Genomic DNA, 27,855 nt, shown 5'->3' on the forward strand with positions numbered 1-27,855 from the left:
GTACTTTGATATTAATTCGGTGAAAGCTATAGTCTCAGTCACGCACACATCAATTCATCTGTAAAAGCGATTTAGAAGTGCGATCATCGTATTATGGAAGCAGTTAGTGTTTTATCACATCCTTTCTGGAATTACATGTAGCCAGTTGGATCTATTTCAGTGCGCGCAATTCATTCGGACCCACGTATTGAACACTGTCGGAGAAAAAATAAGAGATAAATTTTTAGGGAATTTTATGGTTTTGGAGAAATATTTTAAAGTTATATCTAAAAATGTGCGAAAAAGGTGGAATTTGAAAAATGAATAGTAATTTATACGCACTGAGCCCAAGAAACTTTTATACTTTATATTTATGCTTCTCTACTTTTATATTTTATTTTTTATCTAATTAATAACTGGATATACTAGAATGAAATATGTTCTGCGTCATGCTTACCAAGTCTTTTGAAAGAATTTAATTGCCACAGTTTATTAAAATTCCTGAAATTTTTTATTATAATGAGTACAGATATGTAGCTGTGCTCTGCTTTGATATCTTCGCTGCGATATATTCTATCTCAGATTTTTTCCTTTTCCGGATGTTTTATAATTATTTGTTTGAGAAGGTTACAGCTAGGTTTCACGCATAGATATATGTCATTTTGAATTTGTAGATTTAAGTGTAATTTATTCTGCAATTGCTGCCTTAAGTTCACTTCATTAAACGATGTTGATAAAACGGGATCTTCTCGTTATAGTTTTAAAAAAAATTAGTTTGAAAATACAACACTTAATGGATTTTCTTTTGGCATTAAGGAACTGCCAGTAGAAGAGTTGACAATTAATGGTGCAGAAAGAAATGTCATTCTCACGAAAAACTAATACATTTAGAATTACAATAGTGCTAACATGCAGCACATACCCGTTTTTTTGTTTGAAGTATATTAATTAATTTGTGGGAAAAATAGTCGAATTTGTAAAGATTCAAAAATGGGCGCCTGAAGCTAGTACAAAATAAGTATTGGCACACATTTCAAAATAAGAATCTCAACGTACTTAAACATTATATTTACATCATACATGCATCTTTATACGAGACACGGATGAATAAAGTTTCCTCATTTTCATCAATCATCATTAATTCATTATCTATGGTGACATTTTGGCTGGTGTACTCACGATCCAACCTCCTAAATCCATAATGGCACATCAGTTGAAACCGTAAGATAACCAAATAGGTGAGAGACGATGTGCTAAAAGGTAATAAGTGACTATATTTTTAATTTATTTTACAGCTTAAGAGAATATTCAATACTGTGGAAAATATTGAATGGATGCCACAATTCAGTGTTTGTTTTAAAGAAGCAATTGAAAATAACTTAAATAAATGATTAAGGAATGGTACCCACACTTATGTTAATCTTTATTAAAATGTTTTTTGATTATATCGTGTTCCCTATTTATTTAGGTTTAAAAAACCGTTGATTTAACTTAAATTTCATTTTTACAAGAGAGGTACATCTTTATGTATTTCATTGTTTCAACTTGATGACGCCTAAGCGTCTTTATTCAGGAATTCCATAGAACGTCACTGTTTATATTAGATAATGATTTTTGATGTTGTACGTCCATAGGATATTGGCTCGGTGATAAGTATATTACATAACTTATTGATGTTAATTCATTGCTAATTAGGATTTTCAATATTTTAATTGCCATGGTCCATTTGTACGTCACGTTTCTTTCCCTCACCCAAAACCAATTTTCTCAGAGATTTAGTTTTTCTAATGAAATTTTATTTATTTTTATCATTCACAGGATAAAACTCGTGAACATGAACGGCTGAATGACTACTTACTTACCCATTTTGAAACTTCCCTTGGAAGGGTATGATTTCCTCTTCTAGATGAAAAACGAGGTATGAATCATAAACTTCTTCTTGCCATAAGTCAGTAGATGTACGAGGGTCATCCGGAAAGTAGTACCCGTTCGTGAAATAAAGACACAAAAGTAAATATTAACAAACATAAAAAATTTTATTTGAAAGAGGATACTTTAAACTACTTCTCAACATAATCTCCAAGCAAATTAAGGCGTTTGTCATAACGTGTGACAAGTTTCTGTATTCCTGCTGCATAGTCCTTCGCCGCCAGCTCATTGAGATACGCGAGGGACCCATCTTGCACAAATTTTTGCATAATGCAGATGGTGTTTAACAATTTCATGAACAATTGTTCGAGAAACATTGGGAAAATGCTCACAGATGTCATCAATTGTGACGCGCCGATCGTTCCTCACGAATTCGTCAACTGAGCTCACCAGTTGGTCTGTAATGACAGACGGTCTCCCCGAACGCTCATCGTCGTGTGTGTTCCCCCTCCCCATGTTGAAGTTGCGACACCACCGCCGAACAGACGACTCGTCCATTACATTGTCTCCATACACCTCCTTTAATTGGCGATGAATATCACATGGGCGAACGTTTCTTGCATTGAGGAATTTAATCACTGCCCTCACTTCACAACTGGCGGCGTTCTCAATTTTTTTAAACATTGTAAACAATCACAGAAACAACACAGGCAATGCTAGCGTCACGCAACTTGGCTCAGAGAAGGCAGACAAGCCACTGAAGCTATCTGACCTCGTCCAGCGGCTACTCGCGTCGTCAGCACTTCATGCGGCACGAACGGGTACTACTTTCCGGATGACCCTCGTAGTTTGTTTTATCATAAGGTAGCCTTAACATTGTTTTCTTGTCGGGATATTGAAAACTATTAAGATATTAACCGCGGTTTCAAAGTTAATTAAATCAACCTTTCATTTTTGGTGGAGTGAAACTTACATCACTCTCACTGTCAATTGGCTAATCTCACGAATGTCTTAATGAATAAAAATGTTATGCTGTAAATCTTTCCATGAAGGTTGACGCACGAGGGGCAAAATACTCAAAAGCAACTTTATTATCTGATTTCAACTTTTACATTCGGTGAAGATCCCTTTTAATATCTGCTGGTATAATTTCTCTTTTCTTACCACTTTTATTCAGCAATAAGAAAAGCAAAGTTGGGGGTAAATGCAGTTAAATATTTTATTCAAAGTCTCTCCTAATTGCTTTGGACACTCTGGAGCCAAGTATATGTGAAATATCAGATAAATTGGAAAAAAATATGAAGACGTTTTGGCATTCCTTAAAAATCAGCAATAAATGATATATTTAAAGTCCTTATAATTTTTATTTCTTCCCCTGTATTGAAAATTGTGGCGATTTATGTATAGGCTTCCAACGGTTTGATATAAATGTACATATTTTGTACTCTATTTTAATGAAAATAACGTTCTTCGAAAAATGATATTTTTTAAGATGCATGAAAAAAGTATGTATTCAGATTATCCGACCGGAGTAATTACTGATGATTAACTGCTCTGTTATATTTTTACGAATCATTGTATATGAATATATGTATGATAAACCTCAGCCAACATTATTTTCACCTCGTTAAAACCACCATGGCCGTAAATTTTCTGCTTTAGAGAGAATATGAGAATATTTTTGCCAAAAACGTATTGTGCACTCACAGTTTTAACTATGCCAAACTTAAAGTTGCTTTCTTATGATAACTTTGTTTTTTAGCAAATGCTTGAATTTATATGCACAGATATATTTCTGTGTGCATCTTTTAGTTCTTTAATGTTTAAAGCATATGCTATTAAGATCTGTTTATGATTTGATATAGATCGATCGATGCAATTGAAGAAAAGAAGATTACGTATTAAAGACAGGTAATAAAATTAATTGAAAGGATGAAGGTTAACTTCAACGCAACGATATTTTTCATATTTTTTGTGCAGCCGTTGTTTTTATAATTGTTAGGATTGATCGTTTGAGGCATAAATTGGTGGAATTGTTCCATAATAAAAAAAACTTAGTAAATGCACATGAAATGTAGATTTAGAAAGTTTCAATGTGAGATTATTCATTTATAATTGTTTGCAGTAATTTATAAGGGAAATTTCATGGAAAACTGACCTCGAATAGTGCCGATATTTATTTGCGTAAAATATAAATTGATCTTTAATTTTAGTTCTATATGTCTCTAATGTAATAATTAAAGATATAGAATACAGGGAATTCCCATGTTGTTGCAGATTTTCATTCCAGATTTTTAAAACTAGTATTTTATGAGTTCTTTTTGATAAGGAACTACTTTAAAATAATATTCTATTATTTTGTAATTAATTTAGGCACTCAAGTGACTTAATTCCAAAACTCGCGGTGAACTTTTTGAACCATTGTGACGAAAGGTGATGACTGTTTCATTAAAAGTAAGGAAGTTGAACATACATACACTAATTAATGGATACATTATTGTTTTCGTTCTCTCATTATTTTATTGGGTATTTAAAGGTTACAACATTAAAAATCATTGCCGAAAAAATTTCTGTTTGGTGATGCACGCACTTCACTACAATATATATAAGTGGGCCAAGAAGTTCCTAGGCAGCATTACTTCCGTAACAGATTTCCATCAAAAAGGTCAAGGATACCGAATAGTAACGAAAAACGTTTTCGTAGGAGTAAGGTTTTTCTTGTGACATTTGTGACCTTTTAAAGCGCTGTATTACCTTTACAACACACCATGAAAGCTACATAAGGAAATTATTTGTAAAACATTCTTGTAATAACGGAACTTGGAGATAAAACTATTTAGTTATCATTTGACTCTCATTCGTACATGTTTTCCCTCAGTAGAGGATAACCTTTTCGCATCTTCACTTGAGAAATCGTCTTTTCCCTTATATAACCCCAGACTTTCGCCAAGTTAAACCTAATGCTAAGAGCTTCTGTGTCTTGACCTTTGGGGTGAAACGGAAGATATAAGGTAGAAAGGGAGGAAATAAGAAGAGGGAGAAAGGTGGTAGGTCCTTTATGGGGTCAAAGAAGGTTGGGTAAAAGGAAGAGAGATTTGTCGGTCAAGCAGGAGTAGTAGTAGAAACCCAAACTTAAGGGAGGAAGTGGGATCCTTAAAATGTTTTCATGAATAATATATTTGTGCTCGCTCTACTTTGCCTGGTTTTTCTCTCCCCTCACCCCCCTCCCTCGGATTCCTGTATCCCCTGCATCCTACTCACCACTTTCTCCTCCTCTTGCCCTGGCTAATTAACACGTTGCCGCCGGAAGGTAGGAGCGGCGGAGTGGGGCGGTTAGTTAATATGATGGGAGACCTCTCTCTCCCTCTTCTCTTCTTACTTCAAATATGAATGTGCACCGCGTTACCCCGGGGATGTGATGGCCGAGCGTTCTACCTCTCAACACCGCTCCCCCATATAAACCACCACTCTTTCTCCGTCCTCCGCCTCTCCCCCACCCTCTCCATCTCCACCGCGCACTTTCCCTCTCTCGTCCTTTATATACTTACTGCCTCCCACCCTCTCTGTTCCTCTTTTATCTGTTCCTCTTTTATCTCCACCTTCTGCCTCTTCCATTCCCTCACTCTCTGTCACTATTACTCTCAGTCTATTGCTTTTTTTCTCGCTTTCGCTCGCCCTCTCGCTCTCCGTGTCTCACTCTCTCTCTCCTTCTCTTTACCCCTGTATTTCTCGATATATCCATTTATATTTCCGTAGATTTCAGTCTATTTCTCTACTTTTCTCTTCTCTTATCTCTCCCTATTTTTATTTATCTAAAGCTACTCTCTCTGTTCTCCTTCTGTCTCTCTCTGCTTAATTCAGCTTCTCCTCTTTCTCTCCTAAAACATTTCTCATTTCACCCCTCATTAATTTCTTAATTTCTCCGGTACTTATCAATCACTTCCATTTACCTTGCTATTACACACCCCTTTCGTTGAATCCCCCTTAATCATATCTCTCCACCTCTCCTTTCCGACATATTTTGATCTTAGTGCCGGAGAGTAACGAGAGGGGAGTAAGTGCGTGGCGCACGCGTATATGTATGTGCCTTTCACGGAAGGGTTTTGATGCGGTGATGACGTGTCAGTGACTGGGGTGCGCTGGGGATGTGTGTATTGGCGGGTGGTAGAACGGCCACTAAGCTTGGTTGGTAGAGGATTATCAGAATGGTGGAGAAAGGAATGAGAATCGTTTTGAATGAATATTGTTTTCTGCATTCGCAAAAGCTACTGAACCTAACGAGAGAGCAATAGGATGTAGATAGAAAAAATCAGCAAATGTACGTCATTAAAAGTTGGTGGGGATAGCTGGGTGAAAAGGAGAATTTAGGTGAAAATTCTACCGTTGTGTTTTGAAATTGTTAATCCAGTCACATTGTGCATTTGCATTCCTTTTGCATTGAACACTGTTGTGCAAATGATGCATATTCGAAATATTTATCGAAATTTCAATGATATGGACAGGCTGTTGAGGGATATACTATCTCCTTAATGATAGTATTGACAAAAGGTAATTGTTTTTTTATATGGATCCTGCGCACTTGTGAATGTTTTAAGTCCTACTTGATTGAAGAGTTGAATGATTCGCTTGTATTTTCGCCACCTTATTTACACACGTTAGTTAAAAACCGCGTTTTGGGGCGGTAAGGTCGATTCCATTGATTCAGTCTTCTCCATGAGGTTCATTTACGAATCGTTTTTAGGACTTTATTTACGACGCAAGTCTCAAGTAAGACTCCTAAAAACGCCGTATGATAACAACCACGCATGTATCTTTTAGACAAAGGAACCTGTTAAAATGCCAGTCTGGCTCTTAGAATGAAAAGAAGGCGTTTTCAATCTTTGGAGTTCAAATTTGCTAAACAAAAACATATGAAGTACACAAATATAATTTTTATTTGAAAATTGCTCCACAATCAAGTAAATATATGTTTTTTTAGAACCACCGGTATGCTTGGAAAGAAGTTGTATAGACCCTCCTCCTATTGTGTAGTTGCTGTTTATTCCTTCAAAAAAATGTCCACGTAAAAGATTCACGAATTTTATGATTTATGAGTATACTTATCAATTCAGTCACTGCTTCTTTATTGTTGAAATATCAGATACTATCGCGTCTGTAATATTTGATAGTATAGTGCAGTTATGAGGGTTATTTCTGTCCATTTTTCCTTCTCTTTTTTCTTCTAAGTGTGTGTCCAATTCATCTAGTTCTTCTTTTCCGTAGAGGTCTCTCTATATGATCCTTCCGTCTTGTGCTCTTCTCAATAGATCCTCGTGCCTCACCTGATCTGTCCATTTAATCTTTATCATTTTCCTCAGCACAATATTTCAAAGGCTTCTAATCTTCACTGGTCCACTTTACCAATGTTCCATGTCTTTGATTCATAGAGTGCCGAGGTCCTTCGAACGTTTTCATGAAATTGACGAATTGCTTCCTCCTATGCACCTCAGATTCTTTGAAGACGGTTGTTGTATCTTTTCATGAAAGTCTTCATAGCTTGAGTTATTCTACCCTGTATATTAGTCGAACGTCTTCCATCACAAGTTATTACACTGCAAAGGTAGTTGAAGGATTCAATTATTTCCAGATTATTTCCTCAAATTGGGTTTTCTACCTTTAGCTTCTCTCTTTTGCAAGCAAGACTTAAAGATATGTTTCTCGCTGATATTAATAATGTATATTCTGGACGAAGTTGGTCCATAGCATTCACACCAGCTATCAGGTCAAGTAAGCTAACTATATGTCACATACTGAAGCGGAGTATATCAATTTCATCGCCATTCACCTTGCTTGACTATTTTGATACGAAATTCTTTTTCCTTTTATTACGTCTTCCATGTTTACGCACGTTGAACAGTACCGGCAAAAGGTTGCATTCTAGTCGAGTGACTTAATTTTTTTTGGCTTCCATTTTCCTATAATTTTGTAATTGCATGGTTGTTACCTGATCCTTTTAGAGGGTATGGATTATTCTTCTGCCTTTCTAGCATCGTGATCAAATTATTCCATTCAACGTTGTCCAAGGTCTTTCTAAGTCCACGAATGACTATTGCTTTGATGTTTATAAATAAATAAAATATTTCCAGGGATTATAATTTTGTATTAATTGTTATTATTTAAAGAATTGTTTCATTTTAATTGCCTATATATCAAAACTGAAGATACGCCTAGGATATATGTGTACGTAAGAGAGATGAAAATATTTCCTAAAATTCTAGTAATTAAGCAAATGTGGGAAAAATATTTTCAATATATTCCCAAATCAAATGATCGATTTTAAAATTCAATTTTACCTTTGACTATACATTTTTGACCTTTCAATACTATTGAGAGTGAATAAGTACATTTTAACTCCATTTCAAGATTTTAAAGTATTTTGAGACAGAACAATTATTGGGAGAGGCTCGGATAACTTCCATGTCAAATATATGTCACGGTTGACATCAGTTCATTTTTTACAAACAAGTGAATGAAATGACAGTCAAATTTGAAAATGAATCTGGAGAAAGGTGGAAATAATTTTGGGTGGAAAAATGCTTTCGGGTGCCGTCATTTGAGCGAAAGATATCACGTGGCCACGGTAAATCTGAAGTAGTATTATTTAGAATTTGGTAACTCCACCTACGGTACCGAAAATATTTTTTTGAATATAAAATGTGAGAAGAACGAACCATTTTAATTAGACATATCACTCCAGTGAGTATTGGAATTCATATTTTCCCCTCTGTTGATCTCATATGCTCGACGGCTCCCGTATTCCAATATTCACGTTTAACAAGGCAACAATCAGCCCCAATTTAAGCGGTTTGGCTCGTAGACTGAAGCCGGTTTTTTGAACCAGGCAGTAAGGGTGAGACCATGTTTATATGAGTTCATATATGTGGGTCCCCATCTCTCTTCCGCATGCATGGATGTCCCGGAAAAATTGTAAAAACAACCCTTTGTTTCCTAATGTTGATCGTGATGCCTACGTTCATTTACATTGCAGAAATTCATTTGTGAAACGACACAAAACTATCGTGCACATATGTCGGAGAGCATTTTGGTTGTTGTTGGTACCATAGATATTATTTCCTTCAAATTAGCAACTTATAAACTGATAAAATTATTTCACAGTCATCATTGTCATCACGGTGTGAATAAACACGTAGTGGTAGTATGCGGATGTATCGTTTTGTTGGAAGAGAGAGAAAATTGTTCCCGAACTCAACAATACTCTGTTGTAATAGTGTGTAAGTATATCTTTATTAACCGTGGTTTAACGGCTTAGGGTAGGTTTTTGTTGGATTCTGATACCACATAAACTATAGGTACTCATATGCAGTAACTAAAATTGCAACAAAATTTCATAAACACCGTACTGCATATAGCACATTCTTTAGCACAGCATTCTTTTTCCTCCAAAATTTCTCCTAAAATACCTTTTATTTACCTACTTGTTCCTCATTTTCCATCATTGTATGAAAATCAGATTAAAAATACTAAAAGTCACGTACATAACTTTTTTGTATCGCAATATGAAAAAAACGGCGTTGAAAAAACAAAAATCATCATAATCGACTCTCATTTTAATAATCTCTCATCATAATTGGCTGATACAATCAAACTGCATATGTTTATTATGTAACGGTTACCGAATTCGCATATTTTGAGACATTTTATTGAAAGTTCTGCAACGTACACAATTCATACATTAAGCTAACAAAGTTAGATTTGGAAAGTCCTTAGCAAATATATAGTATGTTAGATGACGTTTTCTCGGATCTTCCACCGGGTCAGGGGTCCCATGTTGACCGACGTTTTTATGTAATATGAAGCCACTCTTTTATAAACAAAGTTCGCATTAAACGCATAACAAATTGAAAACTGTAATTTATATGTAGGGCTATAACTAGGTGTGAAATAAGGTGAGTATGATAGTGGGAGGTGGAAAAGAAAAATTTTAAACGACACGTAGGAGGAGGAAATTCGGGCGATTTTATTATGCAGCATTCATGGAAATATAGTTTATAATATTTTGAAATATTCTGTGGTCCAAAAAGTGTCGTATATGCCCATTTGCATTCAAAACTATTTCTACTCAATAATAGTTTTTCAATATAACATAGAGATATGTAGTATGTGCAACGGTCCAGATCCTCGGATTTGTTTAAATAAGGGTATAGGTATATGCGGTAAAAAAAATTCTTATGACTAATTAATGAGGAAGGGTTTTACAGAACTGTATTGCCATTTAAATCATGTACAATAAATAAACATAGGTTTGAATGAAAAGAATTTACAAGAGAATAAATCTTTCTATTGTTCAATTCATCCCTTTGGCATTGGTACAGCGAGTATCGTGATTGATGATTAAAGAAAGAGTAGAACGGCCTCTGCAGGTCTCTTTTTGTGTCATGCCTCGGAGAGTCGTTGTTGTAGGTATTTGAATGGCTTCAACATCAGCAAATATTTATTCTTCCAATGGTAACTTGACTTTTGGAAACACAAAGCACAGAGTAAGAAATCAGTGGAGTGTACGGTATTGTGCGGATGATTAAGCGCACATACTTAGATTTTACCCAAATATTCTGGCACAGTTACTGCCGGGGAGTCGATGCATTGTCATGAAGGAAACATCTGACTGGTGTTTTCTACTTGAGTGGTTTTCGAAGAAACGGTTCTCTTCTGTGTTGATGAACGCTTTCCGAGATGTGTGTCCAATAAAAAGATGCAGTGTCATTTTCTGCCTGAGGTACAAATTCTCGGTGAATAATTTCCTGAATGTCCTAGAAATGTCCTATTTTCTTCAGTTTTGGTTGGGCTGATAACTTACATTCAGTACTTAAAAGGTTAGTTATATGATAATAACGGAATTAAAATCTTTCATCATCTGAAATAATCGATTGCAAAAATAGTTAATCGTGCGGGTCTTTTTAAGGCAGTATTTTGAGTACTGAATAAGGTCGTCTTTTGCCATCAGACAAAGAATATGGCCTAAATCGAGGTTCGCCGTTTTACCGGCCAAGTCTTCAGGTAAAATCAGATAAAAGGTCATCCTACTAATGTTAGTATTCTAATTGTCAAATAACAAAAATTTCGAACATTTTCTACAGTTACAAAACCCCTGCCAGACTCCGCATGAGCTTATAATCCATCGTTCAATAAGTCCCGGGAATTCATTTTTATTCATCTGCCAAATCACCTTCTAGATCAAATTTTGCAGTTTGATTTCCGATTTCTGAGCTGACATAATATTCAAGAGAAAGTGGGATTGCACTGTATTTCTTTAGGTCAAATATTTTGTACCACTATTTTCCCCGTGATAGATAGGTAATTGTAAATTTCAAATTAGATTTCAAAGTTAGCCTGTTATTTTTGCAGGTTCTTTGGAATACTGGTGAAACCCATGTCCGTTCTAATTTCTAAGTGCATACTTTTTTTCCATTTGCTTGTATTTTGAATATTAGTAGCGGAATTTGTAAAGCAAATTCTAGCTTTTCACTATTGTTATAATGGATAATTTGCGAGGAACCTTTTGATATTTTCAAAAATAACGTAGAAAAGTCACTGCTGAAAATGTGAGCGTTTCCCCAAAATTCTAGTTATAACGTCTAACGGGTTACATATATATATATATATATATATATATATATATATATATATATATATATATATATATATATATATACATATATCCATATCCATATCCATAATATATGAGAGGGACGTAAACAAGGCTTTTGGAACCAATGTTTTTGTAAATTCTTGCTACCAAAAATATTACTCCTCCTCCTTTTGCTTCTTAGGAAGCTTCCACTCTATATCTTTTGTGGTGTAGGAAATATTTGTGGGCACTTTTTTGTCGATGATTTCATTTTAATTTATTCTAAAACAAAACATTATTGAAAGAAAACTCTATTAAGGTATAAGTCATTTCGTTCATAATTCCAATTCACGACTGAAACGTTTTTTCGTTTCCATATATTCTAATGACTCCTCATGTCATCTAAACATTTTCCTGAATTCCGTTTTGAATACCATATTTAAAGCCAATGAAACCAAACGCCAAAAACCTCTAATCCATAACGCATCCCCTGAATTCGTTTTCAAACTAATTGATTTTCAGTTGATGGAAGACGTGCTTCCTGCCGGAGCAATTAATCGAGTAAAAATTCTGTAAAGCTACAAAATAGAAGTATTTAATATTCTCCATGAGGTTTGACTTTTGAAGATGTGAAGGATCGAGAGATTGAAGAAAACAAAGAATCGGAAGAGGTGAGATGAAGGGCGGAATCATAGATTGGGAAAATAATGGAAACGCAAAAGGTTTCGGCAGGTGTTGGAACTGATGGGTGCGTGTGAGACCGGAGGGCGAAGGCGGAATCTATAGAGAGCGAAAAAGGTGTCACCGCTGGAACGAGCTGGTGGTGGGGGAGACAGAAATAGAGATGGGAGAGGGGGTGTTGGATTAGGCCCTCTCCTCACCCCCTTCTCCATAAAAGAGAGGAAGATTGGGGACTAGTGAGAGGGAAGGGTCTACGGAAACCAGGGAAAGGGTGAGTTCGGTGTCCCCGCTTCAGATGTGGCCCCGGGCTGTGGACCCTGCACATAATGGAGTGTGTGGAAGAGATTTTTAGTGAGGCTCACGCCCCTCTTCTCTCAGCAAGGATGGAGCCAGGAGGAAGTGAAGGGGTGTCGGGATACACAACGAAGGGAGCCGAGTGAGGAAGGATAGGATGAATAGTGTTGCAGCTACCCATGATGAGGAGGTGTTGGGGAAAACTACGTGCTATGCAGACGAGAGGGTATGCGAGGAAGCGGGGATTAACAAAGGAAGGGTTGACCGTATAATTTCGGCAGAATGTAGGGTTTCGACTACCTGACTTCCTACTTACATTTGGTGTGTGTTCTAACGTTTTAAAGGCATTACCGTTAAGCTTAGAACAGGGCATGTATTGGTTTGTAGCTCTTAGAAAACTAAAAAATTATATAAATACATAATTTGGTCAGTATTGAAAAAAACTTGGTGACAAAGTTTCAGAACAACTCCTCGATTGCATTTGATATAGAATATTTTGTCCAGTTTTTATAATGCGATCATAGTCAAAAGTAATATCTCCATGTGTCCGATCAGTTATTTTTTAAAATTATTTTTAACTTTTATTTATTAGTTATAAAGGATCATACGATATTATTCGAAACTTTGTTTAGGGACAAAGGATCAAGATTAATTTCTTTTAAAATTTTGAGAGGGCGAATTTCCCATTATGTATAGTTTAAACATTGCAGTTTAATCCTTTAAAAATACATAAATATGAATCGGTAATCATATGAAATGGATAGATTTATAATATACTGGTTAAAATTAAATGATTGTGATTTGAGAGGAATATTTTTAGATTTCTTTTAAAGATTTGATACGGTGCTAATTGAATATTACAGCTACCTGAGTGCCAAAAACGTATGATACAATTTATATGAAGTTTGACATAAGAATAGAAACATTTTAACGAAGCATAGAGGAAAAAGTAAACGGATTGCTTTTTCCATGTATATGTATGAACATACTCTCAAGGGTTTTTCGGAATAGGCCCCATGCAAAACGACGATAGAAAGCAGGTATGTAAGGTTTATCTCATTCGAAGGAAAATATTCGATGATTCCGAAATTTTTTTTTAGCTTTCCAAGATTCAATCAATTAAAAAAACCGAGATCTGAGTTTGAATTTACCGGGAAGGAATAAATTTTGGAAAACAAATTATTGAAGAATTTTTCATTAAGTATAATTAAGATGCTTCAGACAAAAATATTGGAGTTATCGATGGTATCCGTTGGAACGATTGGCGTGGTGTGCAAAAAACAAAACGCAACGTTTTATTAAACCGAAGAAACCATTAATAAAGAAGAGAATAAGGAGGATAGTTAAAATAATATTTTTATAAAAATAACGGAGATTAAGATTTTTATTAAAAACGATTCATTCTGTCAGCAGGTTTTTTTTTGCATGGCAATTTTTCAAAAGTATATTGAAAGGATATATATAAACATGGAACATTAATGACCTTTTTTAAGACATGCATAGCCTCTAATTCGGAATAAGAACCATTACAAATGCAATATGAATATGATAGTGATTTTATGCATTTACGTTTTCCGTACTTTTTAGTTAGACATATAATTAAACTTTTCCGTTTTAGTTGGGAGATATTTAGCTGATTATTTAATGTTCTATGTCACCAGTAGTCATATCAGTGATGATGAAGGATAACAATTGTGCATTTTAAATATGAATGAAAAATAATGCACATTCCTATCTTCCATTTAGTAGTACTATGAGATAGTTGTTACTATCAATAGAGCATAAATTTATAGTATTTAATATTCCGTAGCTTGCTCTTTTCCAGGAAATATCGAATCGAATGAATTAGCTTTCCTCTTGTTTCAGGTTTCATGACTTACGTATGACTGTACGTGCATATATAACTGAGGCCTCAAAGATTATTTGTTAGAAATCTGAAACTTGGATATATTTAAGATAAGTGTTGCCTTAACCTTTATACTTGAGCTCTGTCAAATATTATAAAGATTAAATAAATAATTGCTAGTTTCAATTTTTCATTTGCTGGCCATGATGAACATTACTATTATAGAAAATGTTTCGTAAACCTTTTGCCCTCATGGCTTCACATTATCACTTTTGTTAACAATCAAACTAAAGAAGAATTGACCTTTGCATTTTTTAAATTGCATTAAAGTAGTGTAATGCATATTTCATGTAATATACCAATTTAGGTAATGCCCCAATAATATTAGTAGAATAATTGAAACGCTAACCCTTAGATGACAAATTTTTCTTTGCCTTTTTTACTGTTTGAGGTGGGGTTTAATAAATTGTAACACCCTCTAAGTTTACCATGAATACAATTTTTTAAAGTATACATTCATATTCTAACCATAATATTTGATCCAAATTTGTCTTAGTGTTACAAATGAGAATATACTGGTAACCGAAGGATCCTGTTGTGGCGATATGAAAGCTTAAACTTTAACGTACCTACTTTGTGCGAAGAAAAGTATATTCTTATAGTTGGGTAATGTTGTTGATATAGCACTCTTGGACATGTACACTTTGGAAGGAACTTTCCTCTCAGTCAGTCAATTTAAAATGGAAAAACCGGTGGAAAAGAACAACATCCGAAACTTGAAGCGGAATTCCTGCAAATCTCATTCACCGAAACGCCGAACTTATTTCTCCTTACTTCACTCCTACTTTTATTTTCCCACATCCGTTGAACTCCTGACGTTTTGTTTTATGCGCCTCTCTCGCACACGGAAAACTTCCTTAGAAATATTTTCGTAAGTTCGCCGACCTACGGCCCTTGGGACTGTAAACCTGCATTCTGTTCCGCCGCGTTTCCCTTCAAAGGAGTGCTACAAAGCACAATCCTGGTCCCATCACCCTTTTCTCGGTGGCAAACTCTCGCCTTTAGCTCGGACTTTTCCCATTCCCAAAACCTCTATATCTACAATTATTCTCGTCTCCATTCTTCCAGGCGAGGACTTCCAGACCGATCTTTGTTTATCTTACTTCTCATCTTCGTTCCTTTGCTGCTTACATTATCTTCCTTCAAGACCCATTACCAAATTTTGATTTTTTATGTTTTCACATGTTAATTTTTATTAAGACTTGTAGTGATAGCTTTGTCCTGAACGTTCAATCGCATTATTAAAATACTTAATAATGAGAATTTTGTTTACCATTCCAACCCAAGAGTTTTAAAATAATTGAGTGTTTACATTGGCTTAAAGCTTATTACAAAGATAATTTTCTGCTACAAGTCTTATTATATCTCATTCGGATTATTTTTTAAATGATAAATTAATATTGGTATCATTTTAACTTTCACTCTATCAATGGCTTTTTTAAAACTAAAATTTTATGATATAAAACTTAAAAGAAATATTATTATGAACTCTTATGTATAATTCATTCATTATTATCTGTTCAGGGCTAATGAATTTTTATTCCTTTCGTTGAAATTATTTTCCCAATAGGAAAGTATTTATGTTCCCATTTTTTTACTGAATGTTTATAATCTCACGATAATATGTACATCTTTTGTGACACGGTCAACATATAATTCATTTGCATGAAAACTCATCGCAAATGAATTAAATATAAAAATATCGTTAGTTATCACTTTAACCGATTAAAAGCTAAAATATATTCCTAATTGCAGAAAAGAATTTAAATAAATCCGTTTCTTTCATTTACCACAGAACATAGGTTCCCTTGAATGGTGGGTAACGTGAATTTATTATATATTAACCTTTCTTCAGATCTTCCTTTAGGTTAAAATATGTACTTAAAAATCCCATGCGTTTTTATTTACGTTTTTTTCAATGCAATAATATTTACGTCTTTAATAAACGAAATTTATTATTATCAAAGGCAGAAAAAGCTCCTCTTTAAATATCTCCTAAGATTAGTGAATTTTAGCTCAAAGATTAGCATTTGAGTCATAAGTTTCGAGATAATGTCCATAATTCAAAATTTTGATGGGCACCATTTAAGCCTATGAAAAATAACATGTTCTTATTAGCTATAAATGTTAGTAGTAGTAAGCGAAATATGCTTGATGACTCAGTGGGGTATTTCCAATGTATCTAAAGTGTTCTCAGGTTACCGCTTTAGTAATTGTCTTTTTACGTTATAATTTTATTATATTTTTTTGAAATTTTAATTTCAAATGTAATGTGGAGAAATAAGTCTGGATGACAGCCACCCAGAGCGTTTTTCGTGGTGAACCTTTTCCTGACCCTCCTTAAAGGCCTTTAACCATCTAAAAACATGTGAGTAGGACAGAGCAGATTCCTCGCAAGCCTCTCGAATCATTTTTTTAGTCTTTTTAAGAGATTTTTTCAGTTAAGCTCATAACTTCGAAATTTCGTAACGTTGCTCGATAGCCGATTCTATTTGTATCGCGACACGGTCGGCGCGCGGAGGTTTACAATAACTGACGTCCTCTCGCTCCCACAGTTTGGAGAGAACTGAGATTCACTTCGCGGTAAAGCTTATCGTTTTCTGCGCCTATTACAAGTAATTTTATCCCACTTACACCAATAGGGCTGGCACGGGAAATTCAATTGTTTCACCCTTGCAACGCACCCTGTATAAATAATGAGAAAAGAAATACGCTGGGTTAGTTTAATCAGTCAGGTAATTTAGGTCGGTTAGATCAATTTTGTTTGCCTAGTAAATAATCTCAAGGTGGAAGACCGAGGAGAATTTACAAAGTTAATGAAAACATGCATTATAACGACTGATACTGACGGGAGCACACATTGTGGTGAAGAAAATTATGACTGCATTTAACTCTGATTTTAAAATATCCATGTTTAGCTTAATTTTATTTCGTAGTTAAAATAATGTCAGGAACTTTAGTATCTGAAGGAATTTTCAGTTCCTATTTCGCAATCAATGATATAAAACCTTCAAACAAAGCCATTCTAAGCATGTGTTTTGTGAACGCCCAAATTCAGCATTTAATTTGAACCTTTACTACGTACATCAAATTCAAAATTCCAACAACGACAGATTGATGTGTTTCCTTGGGTGAAACGCCGTTAACAGATGAACGCTGTTTCACGCTGGTGCTTGAGATAAACGCCAAAAACAGCAAATTCCTGTCATCCTGTATGGTGAACCGCCTCTAGTTAGATGGCCAAACTTGTTTTTGCACAACTTTAAATTTCGCTCTCATAGAAAATTGCAATTTTTCATATATACTATAGAATAAGAGTCTAGCATTAACGGAGAAAAACAAATAACAGATGTAAAAGCGTACCTTCCTGCGCGTAATTGTCCTTTTTTAATTTGCATTGACTGATCACCCTAGTGCACATTCCAAGACGAGAGCAAAATAATTTACATTTTACATATGTAACGTAGAAAATTACAGACTACGCACGAAAATAAAGGGGATTTCTCTGAAGGAAAACTTTTGCATGGTAAAAAAATTTAATCGACAATGGTTTTGCATACTTGTATAATCATTTACTCAAATAGGGAGAAGAAACTTTGGAGATTTTGAATTATTTAATCTCATGGCATAACGTAATTTATTGAAATTGAAACTACTTATACTGACGTCATTCATATGTTTTATTATATAGGTTAGCACTTTTACCCATTGTTTTAAAAACTATATGATTTACATCAGGAGAATTTTAAAGTGTAAAATTGATTCGCCTTGCCCGGGATTCAAACGAGGCTACCTCGATTCCAGGGGTTTTAATCCTAGGCAAGGCAAATGATTATTAAACTTTGCAATTGTTGCATTTTAATGTGATTTTTACGGATGGCTCAATTAAAAGTCTACTCTTGGAATCTACAACCGTTTCTTATATTATCATCAATATGATTATACAATTATACGATTCATGCTGCAAATGTGATCCATTAATATAAATAAATGTCATGCACTCTTGCTGTGTTTCATTCCTCAACGCAAACGATTTTTATAAAGAATTTCACTGGATATGAAGGAAAAGTCTTGGTAAAATCTCTCAAAAATAATCTGAATTAATGCCATTGATATTACTATTTTAGTGAAGCTCCAATTTCCTTTTGGCAGGAAAGAAGTTAGTTTATTCATGTTAATAAAATTACTCGTCAACGTGAGGCACTCTGGGAAAAACTGGAAAGTTTCATGCATTCATTCCAATTTCCTAACCAATTGTCGGAATGCAAAACCTAATTGAAATTCAGAGCAACACATATAGCAGTGCGATTTTCGTTGGAGGGTGACCCGCTGAATGAGACTAGGATTTTTAAAAGAATCCTTTCCTGAGTCAGTCAAAATTGGGACTTGCTGGGAAATGGCCGACAATCTATTCCCAGCAGAAAAATATTCGATGGGATATGCAATGTGGTAATTAGATAAAACAGGTCTGGCCAAAGGGACAAACAGGAAAGAATGCGTCAGTGAGTCGTCAAATCAGATTGGACCAGTAGGGAGAGATAAAAATGAGATACGTGATGGGTAGTAATATTTTTAAAAAGAGGGAACGAGAACTAGATGTCGGAGAGTATCCAGGCACGTTTTTTTCATTCGATAACTTAATATTAAAAGTGGAGAAAATTACTCCTTTCAATCGTTCATTGTGAGTCCATTAAAGTGATATTCAAGTTGTCTGTGCCATATGCCTTGTCTGGGAAGTTAAATTGAATTGGCTCTGCTGTCTTTTATGAAATAAACTTTGACAACCCACGTATAACAATATAGATATTAGAAAACTGGTATTGATTATAATTTTTATGGAAAATATTAAGTGTCCACATAAACAACTTACCAAAATTAGAGCTAAAAAGTCACTAAACAGGGAAAAATTTCGTTATCTCTAGAATTTATGTAGAAGGTTAAAATGAGGCCCAGTAAATGCGCTAAAGTATAACGTTTACAACGACATACGCGAATCTCTAATGCCTAGTTTTCGGTTAAATCTAATGTTCTGTGATGTAGCTTAAGTTATTTTTAAAGAAGTTCAATAGCGTTAACACTGAATTTGATGCACATGGAGATAAAATATTAAATCACATATCTTCGAAGTCATCGGTTTCTCCTGATCATTAATCGATTAGTTCTATGGTACAGTTCGATGAAAATTCGTATTTTAAATCAACCTTAATTTGGCGCTATTTTCTATATCCGTGCGTATATAATAGAGTAAAATATGAGACATTTGCAAGTACATTACCCTTCCGTCATGTTCGTTTTATGTACAACGTGCTTATCTTTTTCATTTGCTTTGTTGCATATTAAACGAGTATTTTTCTTGCTGACTTCCTTCAGGGGTGCATTCTTTTTTAAATGAAATACATTATTTCCCCCTCAGCCTGATGAAAAACATCGAAAGAACACCCACGAGTGCATTTCCGTGCAAATGGTTATTAATATATAAATATTTTCCAAAGACAGGTGAGGGATGATTTCTAATATTTTTAAGAAGAGAATTTGTCTCATTTCATGTGATTTGCAGCATGTGAAATATTAGTTCCAATAGATGCGTACTGTTATTTCCGTGTTTTCTTCTTCTGAAAAACTGTTTAATAAATATCTTCTTGAATATTTACGCTTCTAGTATGAGACGGATAACATTGTTGAATTACGGACTACTCCTTTCATAGCAGTTTAGAAGTGTCATCTAAGGAATGAAACTTATATAAATAGAGAACTGGTACAGTAATTATATTTCTACAGAATTTAAATGAGAATGTTTGTAATTATATTTAAAACAATTAAGATTTTCAAGTTTTACTTGCTACTGTGCGCAACAAAGTGCGTCTGGGATAAAGTAGGTGGCGGCAATTGAAAATAATAATCCTCAGGCATATAATATCCTCAGGTATATATATAATTATATATATATATATATATATATATATATATATATATATATATATATATATATATATACAACAAAGCGCGGGTCGATACGTAAGTTTTGACTTAGCGTCATGATTGATTACCACTGGAATTTCTGTTGAAAGCATGAAACGACACTTGTTCCAATTGTCCATTTCGATTTTGTTTACAAATCGCATTTTTAATCGACATACGTATTGGATGGAAAATTGACGTCACGTATCAAGATTTTTCTGCAGCAAGTGAAGTTACCCAATCACGTGATTCCACGAGTCATTAGGACCCTTATCGCGAAGGATGGTTACATAAATCGACTAAATGTGTGCGCCCTTGCGACGCGACGTGGATCGGTCATTGACTCCTGGCCAATACGCGCCCGCCATTATTTTCTTCTCCCGTCCCTCCCATTGTGGCGTGAAGGAAGTGAGGAACATGGGCTAATGAAGTCATTCATAATGTCTGTATCCGATAGCGTGTGCGTGCGCGCCCTCGTATCCGTGTGTGTGCTTATGTTACTGGTATCGCCTCTGCCCCTTTCACTCCGGACATCTTTTGTACTAAATCTGTGCATGCATCGTTTTATGCCTCCATTATGCCTTGCTTTATGGCCTTGGAATATGCCATTATGTCATGAGGAGATTATGGGGTCATGCTAAACGTAGTTGTGGCAGCCGTTGAGATCCCTTTGGACATCTCGAATGTACATCCTCCCGTTTCCTCCAAGCGGTGCCCAGTATTAGGAGTATAAGTTCTCCCTAAAAGGCCACGGAATTGATGAACGATATCAAATATCTTCAGAAAATTATTATTCTAGGTATCCCGTTATAATTGCAAGCAACAGGTGAAACTTCGATACTTGTTTAGCGTGAATAAATTGAAAGCGCATATTTTCTAAGTGGCTAAGTGGTTAGGAGAGTCTCTCAGCATAAGTATTTAAGAGGAAAATGCCGAATTTAGTTGCCATTATGTAAATATTGATGTTTATGGGAACTGGATTAAAGAAGCAATATTCTTAAAATATTTACTACTTGCTCGAGATCTTATTAAAGTCTGACTCCGTTAGTGGAGATGGGCGCATTATAATACATAATGTACTCAGATAAAAGCTTATCAGTAGATATAATAAATATATAATGTTGTGTTTATGTAGTGTTCACCCTAAGTTTTGGTATTATTTTACATTTATTTATTTTTATTATTTATTTATTTTTATTATTTATTTATTTTTATTTATTTTATTTTTTATTATTCTTATTATTATTTATTTATTTTTAGTTGGTATTATTTTACATTTAGAAGTTAAAAATGACAGAATTTTGCAATCAATTAAATGGCGATAATGTATTTCATTCAGATGGCAAATATGAAAAAAATCATCTGTTGCAAACCCTAATATATTTTCTATGGTTTTCCGATATTAAATATTGAGTTTGTCATTTTATATTAATCATTTATGAGATTAAATCCTGATAATATGTTAATGACGAAGATGTTTAGCATATTTGTGAACAAATGACCAGATGTTTAATTTTATTACCTATCTTAGTGAATGTTTTCTCCACACAAGTGGATATTAGACAAAGAGAAACCTTTTCTGAGTATTTTATTCTTCGATATAATAGCTAATAAATGTTAAGAAAAAAATGGTACGCGCTTTCGAAAAAGTCATTGAAAGGAACCATTTTAGGTAGTTACGAGGGATAAAGGCATTGAAATATAGTCTGCAAGACAGCATTTTTAAATAATTAGAAATTTTTATGATTTCCCTCTCTTGTCCGTAATCAATAGTACCCTCGGCTATGGGAAGATCGAGAGAATTGAAGCGAGCTTGACTCAAGGGAGTTAATGCAATTCCAAGCTCCCGAGTAGCAACGACCGCTTGCATCGGGTGGTCCGCGGAGGGAGTCCACTGATCCCGAGCACTAACACTCCTTTTTCTGGGCGAAGGCTTGAATGTATTTGTTCCGTGGGTTGGGCGTTCTTGAGAGTAGAAAGATTGTTAGCCGGGCGGGGTGAGTGAACTAAGGGGAGAATTTTGGAAAGGAGGAGGAGAAAGGTTAGGTGAGTGGGGTTCCTGTGGATGTGGCAATGGAGGTGAGGACAAAGAGAGAAAGACCGAATGGGGAGGCGAGGTTGTCACGACTGGGAGGGATGTGCTGTCTGGTGCGAGGAGAAGAGTCAAAGGGGGGGGGTGGGAGCAGCAGAGCAAACAGGTAGGGAGGAGGTCCCACCAGCATCATTCCGCATCCCTGCCCATTTCGGTCCACCCCCTAGGAGTCCCACCTCACCCCCTTACATCTCACGTTGCTGGCGTGAGCGTGCGGCGAGGGATCGTGTTTTTGCCCCTATTTGGTTGTCTTCCTGCGATCGTGTGTGTGTATAGCAATGGACAGAAGAGCCTTGGGGATAGGAACAGTAGAGATGGGTCGAAAGGTAGAGGATGAGCATGGCCAAGGATGTGAGGTTGGAGGAGTAGTTTAGTGGAGGTTTTATACATATATGTATATGTAAGCTGACACTGCCGCTACACTCCCTACTCCCAAGGTCGCTTTTAACGCAGCTGAGCCAGCGTTTCTCACGATCGTTTCGTTCTATTCAATTTACTTCCATTCCACCGACATGGATGGTCTTCTATGGTGCAAAGGAAGGAACCGATCCGGTTATGGAGAAGGTCACGAGTTTTGAATCCATCACCATAAACTCTTCCCCTTCTCATCGAACGTAACCTAGTTCGGTGTAGAGATGTGCTGGATGAAGGTAGTGATGAAACATATAATAATCTCTTATCTTTTCCAAGTTGGTAGGCGAGAATTTTATTTTATATTTTCGTTTAAAATATCTTCTATAGGATCAGCGTCTTATTCTCCAAAATATTCTAAAAAATATAATGTAATAGATTTAATGAACTTTTTTAAATTTTGAAATAATTTCTTAGGGATCATGAAAAAAAATCCTCTCTAAAATAATAATAATGGGCAAGATAAAGTATGTTTATTAAAATTTATTTCTTGATTACATTTTCTAGATTTAAATTACTATGGGATAATGCAAGTTTATGTTTCCCATGTTTTTTTTTTACCTCTGCAATCACTCATTTGAAAGAACATACGGCCCTTTAGCTGAGACAGTTATCCATTAATGTCACGCCTCCTTTTACTTTTGGCAAGTTTACTCCCGGTTGAAGCAAAATTATAGTTCATGGAATATAGCAATTATCATTATTTTGAGATCCTCCGAAGGAGTATGTCAGACAAAGAACTCAATTCCCTGAAGAAATCCACCAATGCGTTACAAAGTAGGCAAACATCCAAGAGCTTCGGTGCAGAATAGTGGCTTTCCTGTTGGGCGATCCTCTCATTACCAACGTTACTAGCTTGATCTAACTCAACGTTAAGTTTGGTATTTGGTGATTTTACGCTGAACACTTTTTACGGTAATAATGGATCTAATGATACCTTTGGGAATGGTTAGACTTATAAAACAAATGGATTATTGAGGTTTGGTTCATATAGTGTTTTTATTATGACATACGCTTATTTCTCGTTGAAAATTCTCCGGAGTACATTAAGGATGACACCCTAGAGAACTGCCTTGCATAACCGGCCCGGCCCTTACATAACCGGTGTTTGCTGTTACTAGTCACGTGCAGTTAAGCGTATGCTTGTAAGGATTGTATTTTAGAATTTCTATGATCTGCAGTAGATATACAACTTGTATTTAAGCGGATTTCACTGTAAATGACTGACGTTGGATATTATATGGCATCGTCTAAGTGGAGTTTGAATATGCTGAGTGGTCTCAGAGGAACCACGCATAAATGTATCCATCTTTTTGTGACAGTGTTTTTGGCCCCATTTTTATCATTTTTCCTCTATTCATCACTATTTCAAGTTCCACATAAGTTTTTAAAAAGCTTCTGTCTCCACCATTTCTCATATCGTGAATCCCATTTATATGAGGAAAAGTTTTCGTGAGAACATCGGGTTATTTTGTTGAGTTTCCATTAAGTGTAGTGGTTTATTTGTGCTTCTATGAAACATACCTTCATTGACTATTTTCCATAACTTTGATTTCTAATTGCGGCCTTAAAGCTTTCACACCTTTTGAGCAATTAATCTCCCACCTTATTGCTCTTGCTCGTATTGAATTTCTACTTTTTTCCCGTGTTTCCAAATTAAGTATTTTTGCAAATGTAAATAATGAGTCTTGGTTTGTGTTAATACACATTCAGGCACGGATTATAGATATGGCCCTGATGGTAGTACGCTGTTACGTGGCGAAGTATTTTGTTTATAACATTTCATGGTTATGAAAGAAGGTCATCATGTGTTCCGGGAGTAATGATGAAATTTTTATTCCTTCGAAAAATCACAAAGTATTAGTAACAATGAGATTATCTGTCAAACCTTTATTAGTTATTATTTAATTCGTAATAGCTGTTGGGGTTGATAAATGAATTATTTGCATTTATTTAAGGAGAAGATTGGCGCTGTGGATAAGAAAAAACTAATTGTGGCCCCATACTCGCGTCGGAAAAAGGGAAATAGGTGCACCATTTGATGCTTTATTCGATGAGTCTTTTTTGTCACAGAAGTTTTCTTCACACGGGAAAACACTGGTATTCGCTTTAACTAGAGGAAGTATGTGGGAAAAACTACATTTTGCGTGTATAAAATTTGATAAATGTTGGGAAAATGCAATATGTGGCGAACGCTTGCGGGAAAGGCTCGTATCATGGTTCATTTGTATTATTTTTGGGATCATCGCGGAGCTCACGTATACATAATACCCTGCGAACCGTCGTGCGGATGTGTACCAGGAGGTGGTAATAAAGCTCAATTTGTCTCGTAATGCTAAAAGCTACAATTAATTGTTGCCAAAGATTTTATAAAAATCAATTTTAAATATTTTTTAATTCTTTCGACAAGCCAGTAAAAGTTTGGCATGCGTAAAGTTATCGACGAATTTTGAATAAAAAATAATGGTTTTCCTGTTTCCTTTAAGGAAAAATATACCCCCAGTTATTTGTGGTGCATTACGATGGCAGTTTAAAATTGAAAAATATTTCAAGTTTATAAGTTAGTGCAAGTTTAGAAACAAGTTCACTAATGCCGGTGGTGATGAGAAATATGATGTATTCTCAAACTTTGCAGTCATATAGTTCAACTGAAATGAATAAATGTTATTGAACATGAGCGGCAGAAGCATGATTACATTAAATAGTTTTGGCTTTTTGTGAAAAGTTTTCATGTCTTGCAGATTAACTGCTCTACGCTCTTAAAAAGGATTTTATCCATTGCCAATTTCAACGAGAAGAGACGTATATCCGTAGGCTGCAATGTCTTGATTAGGGTTCATGAATAAATAATGGGGGAAGTTTCCTTAGGTTGAGAAATACGTGGTACGGAGTTAACCAGCGGGTACACTTAGAACAATTCTGGAAAAAAATATGTTCCATGGTGTTTCATGGATTTTAACGAATATGACAATACATATTAACAATGTTTTACTTTGATAAAGACTTAAATGAAAAATTTCAATTCACACTTTCAAGCACTGAATATAAATTATTTTTCTCTACCAGGTATTTGCACTTCTAATTTGAACCCTAAAAAGGAAAAAATTAGTTTTCATAGTATCTTAAAGTTAGGAATAACCTCATGAAAGTATTTCGTGAAAACTGAATATGTTGTAAAATGATGGAAAATATCAAAATAATAAAAATCACTTATCGGAAGTAAAGTTAGAAGATGAGTAGGCTGGATGAAACTCAGGGAACGATATGGCCACTTCACATAGCGTAGTAAAACCTCTTTAAAATATGGGGAGTAATGAGGTAGCTATTATTATAATATATTATTATTCTATATTTTACAAAAGCGTCCAGAATAAGAAATGGCTAGTATTTTTTTATTGGCCTCAGTTCCCCTCAAGTACTGGTCCAGTTGGTCTTCTGCTCACGGTGATGAAAGTTTTATGAATATACATACAGTCATCGTAGTTCATTTGTTAACACTGGAATTCCATTGCGTATGAGCGTTTAATTAGGCTCTCTCTAAGCGTAATTATATTCCAGCTGGGGCCGTCTCTCAATTTTCGCCGGGTTCCCCCCCCCCTCTTAGCTCCCTCCAGACACCACTGCAATCCATGTATGGCGTAAAACACCCCAGCGTCTGCTTCTATTCCCACCAGCTCCCGTGGAGGCAATAAGCACCGTCCGGTCTTCCGTCGAACTCCATCCACCCAGCCGCCACTCTCGGCCTGTATTTGCTGAAAGTGGTCCCGTCTCGCACTACATGCTCTATTCGCCCACCCCTCCCTCTTACTCAACCACCTCTCTCTCTCTCTCTCAAACGCCCCCGGTGCATGGCCATTTTCCTTCGGCATTCTCCTAACCAATACTTTACCCTTCCATGCACTATTAGCCGTAAATACGTCCCGGATATGCCAAATCATCGTGTTTTTCTACCGGCGCATCGAAGGATGCACCGGTGGCCATTGATTTGGTTGCGCATCAACTCTTCAGGACACACTTTACGCTCGGATAAGTTTCAGTATTTGTTCTAATTGGAAGCATGACACATTCCGCATATTTGAATGAAAACACAACATCGGACAGCTTTCAGATTTTGAAACTCGAAAACTTACCTCTATTCTTGCATAGTTCATTATCAAAAATTCTTGGATTGAAATGAATTTGACGAACATGAATTTGATGGACATGAATTTGATGGACATGAAATCCTCGACACATTTAACGGGGCTCATTTCTATGAATGCTAAAATAAGGTTACACATTTTGGACATTAGATAATCGATTTTTTACGATTTTCATCCTTAACTTAAATCTAAAATCGACCCGTACCTCCTTAGAACTACTGAGTGATATAATGTATCCTCCCTGCGGTTTGAAAGGCCCAGAAGTGCCTAAGGAATCCTGGAGGTGTATAATATTTAGTTATACGGCATGAGGAATAGCTTTCCTCATTGTACTCAATGAAGTAACACTGGATTCACTCTTCAGAAATGCTAACACTTCTCATTGATTCAATTACTGAAATTAATAATTACTGAAAAGTTATATTTTTCCAGTTTTGTAACCTCTTATTGTGAGGTTTGAATGATCTTTGGAGGAGAAATTTCACTCAGATTTGTCGTAATTCTGAAGATTAATATTTGAAGTTCTCAGGATGTATCGTTACAACGGCGAGTTTTCTCCTACCTGACTTGTTTCAACCATTTAATGACGACGTGAATAGTCATAGCCTCAAAATTTAATCTGCACCTCTACAGCTTATTTATGAATGTCGTTATTTCCTCATATTATTAAAGAATTAAAGTATGTTAAGTGGCGATCATCTATGAAAATCATGTATGCAAATTTATACATGATTTTATTACCTCTCTTGTTCGTCCTATTCTTTCTTCTTAGTTTTTTCCACTTACTCATTTCATCAGTAGTTTCACGTAATTTTTTTCTTGACCTTCTCGTCCCAGCGTTATTTTAAATATAGCTCCCCTGGGGAGGTATTACTTACATATTTCCAGGCCGGTGGAT

The 27,855-nt window shown here is 35.4% G+C and overlaps 1 long non-coding RNA gene across 1 annotated transcript in view; it reads left to right on the plus strand.

Annotated features, from left to right (window-relative positions):
* The window catches only part of LOC139699060 (uncharacterized), a 367,166-nt gene that overhangs the window by 120,709 nt on the left and 218,602 nt on the right, over window positions 1-27,855 (plus strand). The window contains exon 2 of the long non-coding RNA XR_011703049.1: window positions 1,798-1,897. This is a non-coding gene — a long non-coding RNA (uncharacterized lncRNA). The remainder of the gene's footprint in view (window positions 1-1,797; window positions 1,898-27,855) is intronic.

This window comes from Hetaerina americana, unplaced genomic scaffold (genome assembly GCF_022747635.1).
Source record: "Hetaerina americana unplaced genomic scaffold, ioHetAmer1.1.p SCAF_9, whole genome shotgun sequence".
NCBI classification, from domain to species: Eukaryota; Metazoa; Arthropoda; class Insecta; order Odonata; family Calopterygidae; genus Hetaerina; species Hetaerina americana.